We start from the raw sequence: 15333 nt of genomic DNA, 5'->3' as shown, positions 1-15333 counted from the left end.
AGGAACCACATGAAAGGACTCTAGCGTTCGCTCACTCCCCAGTTTTCTTTGAATGGACAGTGCTGACCACTTCTGGCACCTCCTCCCCTCTCTTATTCTCCCAGCGTTTGACATTAGTGCTCATTTTACTGTTTTCATCTTTTATGCCGAGGTTTCTCAACCTCTACTAGCATTTGAGGCTGAATAATTGTCGGGCGGGGGCTGTTCTGTGCGTTGCAGAATGCTTAGCAGCATCCCTAGCTTCTACTCATTAGATGCCAGGAATCCACTCCTCCCCATCAGTCCCCCAATCGTGGCAATCAAAAACAATTCCAGACATTGCCAAATGTTCCCTGGCGGAGAGAAAGGAACCACCTCTGATTAAGGACAGTGATATTTCCTATAAAACATGATTCAAGGTTTTCCTCCACTTACATGACCTAAGGTCATTGTAGGTAAACACCTATTCTCATTCATTGTAACTTTTATCTATCTACCTCCCAGGAAGAGCACACGCTAGCCACAAGTAGGATTTGTGCATAATCCCTTTACAACACATACACTGCTATGGCTATGAAAGTCCTTTTAAAAAATCATTTCATTGGAAACCAGGGAAGAGTGAGCTAGTCTCTTGAATCAAATCACATAATGTGGCTATATTCTTGTAACTAGTATGTGGCTGACCTTGAACCGCCCCATAAGTGAATCAAGATGCTGTAGTTTGCCATGTGTCAATGAGTTGTTATCATCAGTAAACAGGATGACAGCATGTCTGAGACTCTACAGATTATGGAAGAGCTCTTTTTTTTTTTTGTCCTTTGTTAATAAGCCCAAAGTTAGGCAAATGCTAAGCTCTCAAAGTATAGAGCATTTTAATAATTTGCTTTGGCAGTTGGGGCCATCATTCCATTTCAAAAATCTACCTCTGCTCGGCTTGGCAGGGTTATTTGGACTCCGGGATGTGTGCTAAGATCTGCAGGAGGAAGCAGAGATACTAATAAGGACTCGCCTTGATTCCCCTTCCTTTCATCTCTCACAACTAAAACTATGTATTTTTTTCCTCGGGAAAGCAAAATTAATTTTGAGTCTTTCAAAAATCTTGGCATGTACAATAATACAACAGAACCCCAATTTTGGGACTGCTGTGATTGCATTCCCTAGTTAAGCACCCTGGATATCAATACTTAATGGTATTCTCTAAGCTCAGCCAGTGAAGAAAATAGGGTTGTTATCTATCAAAGCACATTTTAGTTTCTGACACGTAAAAAGCAGCATGGGGAATGCAGGAAGGCTGAAATGAAAGCCTAAAAGAAAACTCATATAACATCTGGTGTCCTTTATCCCCTGATGGCCTTTCATAGGATGATATGATGAGCTTGTTCTGATTTAAGACCTGATGATTTGGTTTGAGAAAACAGGAGGAGGGGGCTAGATGCAGCCAGGCTGGCAGCAAATTGGGATACAAAAATCTGCTCAAATAATTGGAAACACGACAGATTTTTTTTTTTTTGTAACTGATGCCAGTGGCATCTTAGTTTATCCATCTCTCTCAGTTGAATTTGTAAAGTGCATTATCTTATTGGTTTTAAAGTTTCCATCTCACTTATTTGCAGACGGAAATGTGAGCAAATCAGTCATGATGGATTGCCTAATTTTCTGGGTTGAATAAACCACTTTTATGAGATCGTTGATTCCTAGATTATTAGTTAACAGAAACATTGATCAAGTTTTAACCTAAAAAAAAAAAAAAGCTTATCAGACTATTGCATTTAAACTGTTTCCTTATTGTTACATTTCCTTACTTTTACAATGCTTATAGTATTGATAATGATACGCTCATTGAAAAATTTAGAGAGCGTCTCATAGAGGGTTTTTCCTTTGCTTTTTCTATTTTCAATCCAAGTGCTAAAACTGGGCTGAGCCACAGACATCAGAAGATTAGTAATTACTCTGCCAGAAATCATCTCTGATCAAAAAGCCAGAGGAGGCCGGGCGCAGTGGCTCACGCCTGTAATCCCAGCAGTTTGGGAGGCCGAGGTGGGCAGATCACCTGAGGTCAGGAGTTTGAGACCAGCCTGACCAACATGGCGAAACCCCATCTCTACTAAAAATACAAAAATTAGCCAGGTGTGGTGTCACGTGCCTCTATCCCAGCTACTCAGTAGGCTGAGGCAGGAGAATCGTTTGAACCCAGGGGGCGGAGGTTGCAGTGAGCCAAGATCGTGCCATCGCACTCCAGCCTGGGCAACAAGAGCGAAACTCTATCTCAAAAAAAAAAAAAAAAAAAAAAAGGAAGAAAGAAAAAAAAAAAGCCAGAGGGAGGGGCGGAGAAAAGCCATTCCCTACCTAGAAAATATAGGTCCAATTTAATCCGTTGCAGATTTCTTACTGCTTCACTTACAAAAGCTGGGAAATAAGGAAAACCAAATACTATAGAGCCATATTTTTTAAATTAAATGAATCATTTAAGGTTCATTGGCTGTGGAAGTATATGTGGTAATTAACAAGGAGAAGAATTTTTATTTGTTAATCAGAACCTTTTGACAAGGGGTTGCCTTCATGGATGCACCAAATTTTAATGTTCCAATAAAAGCAATAAGGATCCAATAAAAATCCACCCCTTTATCATGTTTTTCTTCAAATTTGAAGTACAATCATAAAAATAAAATCATTTTGTGCTTTGTTATTTTAAAACTGAGAGTTGTAATAACCATGCCATGGGGGCTCGGGAGTGATTAACATAAATTCAGGCATCATCTTGTGACAGAAAAGATGTTCCTGTTTTTTTCTTTCTTTCTTTTATTTTCTGTCCGACCTTTTTTATGGTTGCGTCTTAGTGAATATAAACTTTTCCTAGTTAGAATTGCAAGTGAAAGAAGTAGTTTCTTTGCAAAAGGAAAGAAGGGAGTTAAAAACTTTTATGCAAGTAGACTTTACTGTGAAATGTTATCTTTTGTTAGTTCAAAGGTTCCCAAAGATATAAATTCTTCAGAACTGCCCTGAGGTGCTAGGGATGTAAATTGAATACTTTACAATTTGTAGACTGTTCCTGCAGTAATGTGTATCTCCTCTGTGAGTGAGTGTTTGGGGATTTTTCAATTACTGGAGTCTGAAAACTCAGAGATTCTTTAGGGCAGAAAAAAGGCTCTTCTCAAAGTTGAGTCACTGATGTTCAAATTAGCTGCCAAAAGCACTATAATGATCTGTGTTCCAGATTTTGCTAAACAGGGAAAAATGGCCCATTTTTGTCAGGGGGAAAATAGCCTCCTCTAAACGCATCCATGAATAACTGCAGGATGGGTTATGTGATGGGTTGAAAGTGAAATGTATTGTTGATATGTGCTGTATATAATAGACTGATGTTGTTTCTAAAAGACTCAAATGAGCTTCTTCATATTTTTTTTAGGATGGTAGCTTAAGTATGGCCTTTAGGCTTACTGTTAACAGATTTTTACAAAATAATAAATGAATAAAATGATAAAATGATATACGTGCATTTAAAATTAGGCATATTTCAGAATTCCATATAATGCAGCAAGCTCAAAATAAAGGAGTGACTAACTGAAAATTATAATTTTTAAATTTTCATCTCATTCTGCCAACTTTTTCTTAAAATGTGTGTCTTGCTCCCATCCCCAAATTAATGCAATTTACTGGATTATATTTCCAATTTCTTCTTATGGAAGAGCTGCTAAGCACTAGTGAAATAATACTAAAGAGTTAGCTTGGAGGAAAAGTCACCAAAAAATGAACAAAAGAAATAGCTTAACACTGGTACCTTCCAGCCCACTGGATCATAATGAATTGTAAGCAAAGGCAGTCTGAACGTCTATTATGAGATTTTTAACCAGACAAAAATCTGTTACCAAGTAGTCTTCTTTTTTTTCTAAATGGGTTACCTATTTCAATTAATATATCTAAAAGGATTTATTGTCGTGCAATTTTAAATTCAAATACATGGTTCCATATTGTTTAAGCAGCTTGTTCTCTTAACTAGGTCAGCTATTCTTATGTTGTCATTTCATGCAAACTGTTTTTGAAAGAAAAAAAACCCACAAATAAAGCATTCTTTAAGTGATAGATCTATACCTTTGTTCCTGTCAGATTCTCAGTAAAACAATCATACTTAGAAGATTGAGTTTTATTCTACCAGAAAGGAAGAGATAATTTTTTAAGGTTTCATGAACACACAACCTCATGGAACCTTTGATTTAATGGTTATTTTCTGACTCTGCTTTTTAAGGAGTAGGAGATAAAAGGTAAGAAATAAAAAGACAAAGCTAAAATGCAATTAGGTTCAACTCTGAGAACTTATTAAGTCAGAGAACTGAATTAAAACCTTTCCATTTCTAGTTACTAAACATTTACTGAGAAACTACTATGCTTGAGGCAATAAACTACATGGAAGAGATATAAACCTAAAAATTGATCTTTGGCTGTTTAACCCCAAGGATTTTACTATGAATAAAATATGCTATACAGAACTGAGAAACAAAGCAATTGATGCTGAAAAAACAAACAAAAAATAATGTAGTCTTGGGAACTCGGCAAGGCTTCTCAAGGAGGAAGGGATGCGCAGGTTGCCCATTGATGAAGAATAAGAAGGCAAAAAAGAACGCAAGGGTAGCGTCCTCAGGATAGAAAGACTGGCATAAACAAAGGCATGGAGGTGTGAAGTTGCACAATATTTGTAGGGAACTACTACATTTCAGTTACCCAGAGGACAGACTACAAGTTGAAGAGTTGAAAGAAGCAAGGTTGCAGGAACAGGCAAGGCTGGGCATAGAGAAGATGTTTTATGCCATACTAAACTCTCAAATTTTCATTTCTTACATATTCACGGCCTCAGTAAGTTTCTGATATACATCTTGGTCAGAAGAGTAAGGTTCTTGCAGTAGCCCAGGTCATGATTTGATGAGATATTACCGTTTTATAGTAAATTAGTAGATGATATTGATTTTGTTTTAATTTGGTTGGATTGGCATTTTTTAACAATCACTATAGCTTTCTAAGTGCATTCAAAGTTTTGAAAGCCAGTTGAACAAAAGTCGGCTTGCCAAAAGGCTATTTACTGAATAAGTGATAAACCAAATGACCAGTTCGCCAACAGCCAATTCGTCAGTTTACTGAGTGAGTCGTTTTGTTGAACTTTCCACATATGTTCAAGGATATGAAGAAGAAAACACGCATGAACCTGAGCGTTCCATAAACACAGTATCTTTGAAATGAATATTCCAAGAAAAAGTAGTGCTGAAAGTAAACACTTGAGAAATTGAAGGAAAAAAAATGCCTCCACATGTCAAATTGTCTTGGGGCCAAAAAACATTATTAAACCATACATGCATTTCTCATATTGACCAATAGTCATGTAAATTTTGTAGACTGTTCTGTGGACAGAATTTGGCCTAATATTTTATTATAATTTGACAACTCTGGCTTTCCATTTGATGATGAAAAGTTCAAAGAACAAAATAAAAGAGATAGGTAGTTTCTACCACACACAAAAGAAATATTTTAAAAATTTTAACTTTTTTGAATACAAAATGATCATGGTGGACTTTTAATTGATGAAAAATTATTAAAATCAATTTTCACTTTGCTAACTGATCCGTTACATCTATACATCAACACAATTCACTTTAGAAAATTATTCATAAGGAATATATGTATCATTTGTAATACGACTATACATGCACAATAAAATCACAGTGGTGAACCAGTAATTCATTTACTGCGTTAGTAAAACACCTTCTTAGCATATTTCTTATGTCAAGGGCACTCTATGTTGTTCCGAAGTTATTTTAGAATTTTTAAAACCACAAAACATTTCCCATCCTCTGAGATTTGGTCTGCAGTGGGTAGACCATCCCTGGCCTGTCAACACATCGTGCCAGGCCAAGCCAGAGTCTGGGTAGACCGGTGGCAGATGCGCGGAGCTGCCCGCTTTCCTGGAAATGCCGGCGTCTTTCTCCGCTGTTGGTCGCCTGACTACAAAGATGACACAAGCAGCGGTGGCACTCGTGCTTCCTGGCAAGGCTCCCATTTCTTGGCTTCAGTCTCTGCTCACACGCAGCCGGCCCCGGTCACTCCGCACAGTTTTTCAATGTAACCAACAGGCCGCGGCTCACCTTGAGCTCATTAGCACACGGAGGCGACTTTCCAGCCGCGCGGCAAATGGAGCCCCAGCGTCCTCGGAGGGAAGGAGGAGGAGAGGCGGAGAAGGATGGGAGCCAGCAGAGGAACCGCAAGGCCCGGGTGCTCAAGGCCTTGTAGTGCGGGTGGGGGTTCTCTCCGCCCCGCCCGCTGCCAGGACCCTGCTCTCCGCCAGTTCTCAGCCTCCCCACCCATCCCAGGGCGCGCCCCCACCCTGCGCTCGCCGGGCACCCTGCCTCCCAGTGAAGTCAGCAGTAGGCAATGACAGGGAAAGAGCTCATCTATCTGTGAGGAAAGAAGCCACGTTGATGGTTCCCTAGTGGATGTAATTGTGCTCATTACTGCCCATTTACATTTCATCACTCGATTATCACAAATGCCTCATTACTGTTGAAAAGGGTTTGCTGGTGAACTCCTTGCTAACTATTCATCCCTCAGCTCGGATGTCACCAGGCAGGCTGATTGGAAAAGGAGGAGGGCGAGGAGGAGCCGAAGAGGGGCGAAGGTGAAAGAGGTCTTCTATCCGATTTGATTAAAGGCCGTGATTTAAATCGATATTTAATAAAGTGGCTGCTACCACATAACACGGGCAATTCCCCATGCAGTCAGCATGGTGATTAGAGGCCCCTCACTGCCTGCTACATAACTCAATTGGGTTTTGTGCACTGGTCTGGCACCTGTGTCCCTCAGAACTGCGCCTCCAATGTAATAGGTTTATGAGCCGATGAACAGAAGTGATAGGTTCTAAATGGATTAACTAGGTGTCTGCAGTCTGGTCATGAATACATCAGGCAAAAAAAAAAAAAAAAAAGTCTGCATAAGCAGGAGAGTGATAGGAAGTGTTGACAGACACTGTGTGTGTCACGAGCCCCACAGGGTAAACACTGGCTCGGTGCCTGTCATTCAAGTGCTTTCTCAGAGTAATGGGTGAAGATATCAGGCCCGGCTGCTTAACAAGCCTGCAGGTGCCAGGGCACCAAGGCCTGCTGCTGAAAAAGGCTTCCACAGGGCACGCCTCACCCACCAGCTACAGCCAGCTTAAGAATATGCCTCTGAGATGATATTCTTTTCTGTCTCAAAATAGATTGGAATTCCTGGGCTGACTGATTTGTGCTAACTGCCTGGAGCATGGTGTTAAGAAAGAGTCTGAGGTTATATCCAGATTCAGTGGGAAAACATTAAATAGCACTAAAGTGCTGTGGACACAGCAGAGAGGAGTGAGTGGGGTATGATTTCTGCATAGTTGTCATCCCTTCACCCTCATTAGATGCCTGTAATAGCTAGATTCATGTATCCCATGGGTTCAATATAATAATGCAAATACTCATATACATGCATAGTTGAAAGGGACTCAAATTCAAATCCAATTTAATAATCCTTCTCAGGTGTTCATAAACAAGAGTATGGTATAGTTGAGTTTTATCAGAAATTTCCGGTACTCCTAAACTTTTTGAAATAAGACCAAAATAACGCATTTTTAAGATGGGATATGGCTGGTATAAATTACATTGCAACCTTCCTACCCCAGAATTAGCAAGCTATAAATTAGGGAAACAGTGCCATTCATGAAAAAAAAAGGGGGGGTGGGGAATCTGACCTAAAGTTATCATATAAAAAGCAATTATTTATGTTGAGAGTTTAATAATTAATGATTCAGTAAATGCAGTCGAAACATACATTGACATACACAGCAGTGAATGGTCGTGACTTTTGTAGAGTCTTAGGGAGAAAATCCTGAAAAAAGAATCAACTTTCTTTCATTTGGTGAAACTACGAAATGCAGGATGTATAATAATTTAAAAATAATTGCTGAGGAATCTATTGTAACTTTGGTCCCAAAGTGATCTGAAAATCAATTTTTGATTTTAAAATCAAAATAAAATATGTAATTTAAAATTGACCTCACGAATTTGGAGGAGGCTTTAGGTCCAATGTGGTCTTATGGGGAGGCACTATTAATGGTTTTCTGATACAACTGAGTTCCATCAATTGCTATCTCAGCCACTTTTAATTTTGTGATTTGTGTTTCCCACAAACTCCAAAATACAAATGGGTGCCAATGAAACTATAAAGAGCCGTAAAATCTATGTTTTCAGTATCTGTGCAGGAGATGCTGAGGGAGAAAATACAATGTCTTTACAACCTAAGAATTCAAAAATAACCAATAGATGCTCATGAAAACTCTCTGTGACCCAGTCTGAGAACAGCTGCTGGCATGGGGAGGAGTACACGCTCCAGTGGTGGGTGAATTCAAAGGATCTGAAATGTCTTGAGCAGACTGGGCCAACAAGGCCCTGGCAGCTTCTCACAGCGAACCAGCCAAACCTCCCTCCCTGGAAAAGAATCCCACATTGAGAAGAAATTGCTGGAAATAAAATTGAAATGTAGCAAGACAAGGACAATAGGAATAAAGGAAAAATAATATTCCAGTAAAACGATGCAGTGCATATGTGTGAATGAGTAGAGAAGGAAAAGGGACTAAGGAGATTTCAGAAAGCAAAGTATCATATCTTTAAACATTTCACAAGGACCACAGAAGAGAGTTCAAGAGCTATCCTGGAAGTTCCTTAGAAGTTAGTAAAGCTATTCTTGGCTGGGCACGGTGGCTGATGCCTGTAATCCTGGCACTTTGGGAGGCTGAGATGGGCGGATCACCTGAAGTCAGAAGTTTGAGACCAGCCTGGCCAACATCGTGAAACCCCATCTCTACTAAAAATACAAAAAAAATTAGCCGGGCGTGGTGGCACTCGCCTGTAGTCCCAGCTACTTGGGAGGCTGAGGCAGGAGAATCACTTCAACCCAGGAGGCAGAGGTTATAGTGAGCCAAGATTATGCAACTGCACTCCAGCCTGGGTGACAGAGTGAGACTCCATCTCAAAAACAAACAAACAAAACCAAAACAACCCAAGAAGTTAGTAAAGCTATTCTAAATCAAATTTACCTCCTAAAAATGAAGGAAAATAATTTTTTTTTAAAATTAGCAATATAAAACAATTAATATCAATCCCATGCAATGTTATCTTTAAAAAAAAAGAGATTAAATATCAGGATAGCACTTCTGCGGGCAACAGTCTTCTAGAAAGGCATGCCCACAAAAAGAGAAAAGCTATCTTCAAATATTTCTAACAAGAAACAAAAACAAAAAACCCAAACTAAAAACTAAAAAGTATTAAGAAAATGATTCAAGTTATTAAGCAGTAGCACAAATTAGAACTAGAAAAAAACTCAGAAATGAGGTGCTAAAATTCCAAAAAGAATTAAAAGAAAATGTTTTTTCAGAAATGAACATAAACAAGAACACATGTAATGGTAAACAAATTCAACAGATAATGACTTAAAATTATATAAAAGTAAAGAGAAAAAAGATTTTAAAGCAAAAAGAATGAGAATGATTAAAAAGATTGGAGAAAAAATGACACATATAAAGACCAGTCAATCAAGAATTCAACATACATATAATGAAAGTCCCTAGAAAAAGAAAACCAAAGCTAGGAAGCAGAACAACTATAAGATCACAATTCTGGAAACTTTTCAGAAAGGAAAAAGATTCCAAACTACAGATTAAAGAGGCATACAGCATACCTGGAAAAATAAACCCAGAATTAACAAAACTGACACATTCAGTAAAATTATTGTACCGGTAAAAAACCACTGGTCATCAAAGAAAAATAAAATCAAAACACCTGTTGGTGTTTTAGTAATTTATAAAACAAAGAAGATCAGATTGTCATCAGACTTTCAGCATCAGTTTATGCCAGAAGAAAATAGAATGTTAATTACAAGTTAGCCAAAAAAAGAAAATATGAATGAAGGATTTGATATCCAGGCAAATTGACTTCTCCACATAAAGACCATAGATAAATTGATGTCACATGAAAGAACTCAAACAATATTGTTCCTATAGCCTTTCTGTAGTAAATTCTTATAATTTCATGTTCCTCTGATATTCATTTTAAATAGAAGTTAGACTTTGTCTTACCAGATGCGGGCCTCAGTCACCCTTGACAGTTTCCAGTTCTCTGCCTCCTCCCAGTTCTTCAATGTGGTTAATCCAGATGACTGCCTTATACAACCACCTCCTGGTGACCACCTGTCTATGGGAGAGCTAGATATAACCCACTTCACCTGCCTGCTGACCTCCACTCCCTACATGGACTATGCAGATGTACCACACAGACCACCTCTGAGTCACTGTGCAACTCCACATGCATGCTTGCGATGAACCCACCAATTAGAACTCCCCATGGCAAACCTGCTTGGGGAATGCCTTAGATCCTAATACAGCCTTTGGCCCACAGATCCCTCGCTCTCTCTTTCTCTTTCCCTTTCCTCCCACTGGCTGAGTGTACATGTCTCACATGGCAGCTTCCCCTTCCTGTTGTTGGCCCTACGAGGTGTGACACCTCTTGGCTCTGTGACCTGTAAGTAGTAGAATTGCTTCTATCACTTCTTGTGTTTTGCCATGCTCCCTCTCCTGTTTCTCATCTGACTGACACACTTGTGCCTAACTCTCCTCCTGCTCAGGGCTCTCCTACTGAGTGGCTATCTTGGTAGAAATAAACTGGACACAGGTCAGACAAGAGCACAAGGACATCTGCCAGTGTCATCAATTTTCTTGTGAGAGGGACACCTGGTCACACATAGGACACTTAGGCATTGAGTCATCCGGGAAGATAAAGAAGTACCCCAAGAAAGACACAAGACACACTGTAAACACCCATGATCAAATCCCTGGAGTCCCATGAGGGCAGGGCCAGAGTTTACAGTCACTTTAAGGGGAGAGCTCAAGACCAAAGTAGAGGAAAAAATGAACAGATTCCTTAGAAATAAATTAGAAAACAAGCTTCAGACAACCAATATGACTATAGAGACATCAACATAAAAAAAGTTTGTAAACATTAAATATACATTTACCTACAAAATTGAAAGTAAGTGAGATTTATAAGAGATTGATTATAGTAACTAAGAGCTATATTATACAGATAATAAAACTACAAATTATACAGAAAGAATCGCAAAAATTTTTAACTGTTTTCAGTAATCATTGTTGGTTGTAGTGCTGGTATCTTATTTGGATAGTGTTTTATGTAGTAACATGATTCTATCATCTCTACCATATTAAGAATCAATATGGTGAGGAGATAAAGAGCTACAGTTATAAGATAGAAGAGGTTAAATAAACATGCTATGGTTCTCAGTTCTAAGTGGAGGGATCTGCATGAAAACATAATTGTGTTCTCTCATAAGTAACTCTTACAGTTATAATTCGGAGTTCCAAGTGGAAATATGTGGGTATATTTGCAAACACACACTTTCAAATTCAAATTTGAAGTCGCAATTATAAGGTGTTCACTGAAAAGAACTTTCGGGCCAGAAGAGAAGCAGTAAACTTCACATCCCCAGTGCCCATTTCACATGGGCTTCTTGGAGAAATGACTGATTGCAAGTCTGAGGCAAGAAATGTACAAGTTGAGGAGCTTGGGACACATTATTTTACTAGATAAAAGGAAGTTATCAGAGATTATGAAAAGGATGTAGGAGCCTATTGTGTAAGAAATTTTGGACAAAATTTGGACAAATTAACTACCAATAGGAATGATAACAGCAGTAAGTAGAGACAAATCCTATGTTAAATATATGAATTTATAATCACACACAGATGCACAAGAACACACCCATACACACGCAACAAATAGACAAACAAAAAAACAGTGAGATATGAGTTTTGGAGGATGCTAGATGTCTTAGTCCGTTTTGTGTTGCTACAACAGAGTACCTGAGACGGGGTAATTTATAAAGACCAGAAATTTATTTGGCTCTTTTTTGGAGGCTGGGAAGTCTAAGACTGGGCAGTCCATCCGGTGAGGTTGTCATGCTGCTGTAACTCATAGTGAAAAGTATAAGGAGGTACAGGTGTGTGCAAAGCCATCACATCGTGAGACAGGAAGCAAAAGAGTCTAGGAAGCCAAACTCACTTTTGTAACAACCCACATTTGATGTCCACTTGTTGTAGATTTGAATCCTGACCTAGTCACTTTCTAGCTGTGTGACCTAGGACAATTTATGTAATTTCTTAGTTAAATTTTTCTGAACTCTATAATAGAATGAATAATATTCTAATAAGATTGTCAGGAGAATTAGTCTATATATGATATTGTTGCACAGTACATGATACTTTATCATATTTATTAAACATTAGGGATTATTTGTAACTAATCAGTTATGTTCACTTGGTTAGCATCATGAATATACAACTCTGGTATATTAAGAGTATTGGCCATAGGGCTGGCATGTCTGCTGGTAATAGTCACAACCAAGGAGTAGAAGGGATTATCCTAGGAGAAGGCAGAGAGTAAAACAGCAGTGAACCAAGGAGAAGACACTGAAGACTATCAACAATACAATAATAGAGAAGGAAGTGGAGTCTACCTAAAGGTTAGTAAGTGCAGTCAGAGAGTTCAGAGGAATGTGGGAAGGTAATAGTGTTGTAGATATTAAGTCAGGCTCCTAAATTTCTTTCTGAAATCCTCTTCTCAGAATAAGACTCTCATGTACAGCGGTGCAGGTGAGCGCAGCACAACTCTGTGGAGGGCTATCTTATGTGTCTGGAGCCCTTGGAGTGGATAGGCACCAATCTTGCACTGCCATAGACAGGCTACCATAACTCCACTAGCACTCAGAGTCTGCAGAATTATTTTCACTTGCAATGCAGTATATTATGTGCACAAATGTCCTCTCTTTCTTGAATACCCTCTTTTATTCTTCCCACATGATATGGTTTGGCTCTGTGTCCCCATACAAACCTCATCTTGAATTATAATCCGGATTACAATCCCCATGTATTGAGGTAGGGACCTTGTGGGAGGCGATTGGATTGGGAGGGTGGTTTCCCCCATGCTGTTCTTCTGATAGTGAGTGAGTTCTCATGAGATCAGATGGTTTTAAAAGGGGCACTTCCTCCTTTGCTCTCTCTCTCTCCTGCCTCCAGGTAAGACATGCCTTGCTCCCCCTTCGCACCTTACCCATGATTGTAAGTTTCCTGAGGTCTCCCCCAGCCATGCAGAACTGTGAGTCAGTTAAACCTCTTTTCTTCGTAAATTACCCAGTCTCAGGTAGTATCTTTATAGCAGTGTGAAAACAGACTAATGCAGCACAGATCCCCTAGCCTTGGAGTCTGATAGCAAACGTGTGCTACTCTTTGAAGATTTCATTGAAATCTCTCAAACACATCAGGTTTCCCCGTGGTGTTTACATAGTCTCTCAGGAAACAAATTTATATGTTTTTGAATGAATTGTTTACATATTTGTCTTGATCATAGGCTGAGAACTCCTTGAACACAAAAGCTATATCTTAATATCAATAATCCCTACAATTGGCATAGCAGTATTCAATAAGCGTTTGTTAATAAATGAACAAATGAACAGAGATATCAACACCCACATCTAGATATAACTCAGTGACAAAATCTTAACATTACAGAAACTTGAAAATAAAATCTCAATAAGATGTCATTTTTCAGCAATGCACTCTGGTTTTTTTTTTTTTTTTGTAAAGTCAAAAAAGTAGACCTTAAGTGAAATATTCTAACCAACTAATATGCATCTAAGATTTATATAGACAAAGGGAAGATATACATAAGCAATCACAGCCCTGTGACCTTGCTCCTGAGGCAAATCAAAGTCAGAAAATTTATTTGATGGATTTAAAGACAAAGCATGGATAAGAAGTTCAAAAAACTCCTCAGCTACTCCTCAGTAATGTAAGTGATTGTCTGTTTCTAGGGCCTTGAATACTCAACAATGGGACAGGAACACTGGGAGTCAATTAGCACAGTAACGAATACCCACTAATGTGGTTATATGTCTGCTTTCTGTTTTTCCTGTGTTACCCTTTTTTGTTTATTTGTTTCTGAGACAGCATCTTGCTCTGTCACCCAGGCTGGAGTACGGTGGTGCAATCTCGGCTCACTGCAACATCTGCCTCCTGGTTTAAGCGATTCTTGTGTCTCAGCCTCCCAAATTGAGTAGCTGGGACTACAGGCACATGCCACCACACCTGGCTAATTTTTATATTTTTAGTAGAGATGGGGTTTTCCTATGTTGGCCAGGCTGGTCTCGAACTCCTGGCCTCAAGTGATCAGCCCACCTCAGCCTCCCAAGGTGCTGGAATTACAGGTGTAAGCCACCTTGCCCGGCCTATTAGTATTATTCTTGTCATAGTTTTAATGAATTGATAGGGCTAATATCAAAGGCCAGATCTACCTAAAAAGAAACAGTTTCACCTACCCATTTACCAGGAGTTGTTAGGCTGGTGATTTTGAAATTACCTACTTCTCTGAAAAGAATTTTACATTTCTCATTTCCTCTGTTTCTAAAGTCTTGGAGAATACCTCTCTATAGATCCTAAGTATTAACAATAGTCATTACTTGACCAGTTTGATTTGTGGCAAATTTAGTAGACAGGATAATGGTTTTCACATGGTGTTATGAAGAACCCTAGATGACATATGCGTCACACAACTGAGGTGGTCCAAAAGGTCAAAGTCAAACATCTCTGGGCTCATGCGTCTCTTCCTTGTTTCTACCACTGTGGCTTCATGTATACTTTCTCACTTCTTGAACTTTTAAGTAATTTCTTTGAAGAAGGAGCTCCTTCAGGGAAAAGCTTTTTTTAAAAAATCTATTTCTCTGATGACCTAGAAAGTTCCAGAGGACAGGCTATGGGGAGGATGGAAATATGGGATTAGAATAGGGCTTACCCAGTGGAAGTAGACAACCTTAAAAAAACATTTCAACCTCTGGTGATGCTCCAGAAAGTCTTCCGAAGCCACCTTTCCCTCCAAGTATTATTCATGGAATTTCAAGTGTGACCTGAGCCTTCCAGAAATCTCCACTTCAGTGACCCTTGAAGGCACCTCATCCACAATGGACCTTATCCTTTTCTGCCCTCATGTCACTCGCCCAATAGCCTCTGTCTCAGTGAACATCACCCACCTTCAGCCAATCACTAAAGCCAGAACCTGATGGGGATGGGCATAGAGTTACGCCTCTTCCTTACCTCCTTCATGAGAATAAGAAAGTCTGTGTATTTTGTCTTCCTCTTGGTTTCATCTCTTCATGCTCACTGCCATTTTCTTTTTTCAACCCCTCAACACGGTCTGCCTGGATTACTACGACAGGCTCCAGACCATCCCCTACCTC

This window comes from Gorilla gorilla, chromosome 5 (genome assembly GCF_029281585.2).
Source record: "Gorilla gorilla gorilla isolate KB3781 chromosome 5, NHGRI_mGorGor1-v2.1_pri, whole genome shotgun sequence".
Classification (NCBI taxonomy): Eukaryota; Metazoa; Chordata; class Mammalia; order Primates; family Hominidae; genus Gorilla; species Gorilla gorilla.
The sequence above is the reverse complement of the archived record's forward strand: the minus strand, read 5'-3'. Positions refer to the sequence as shown.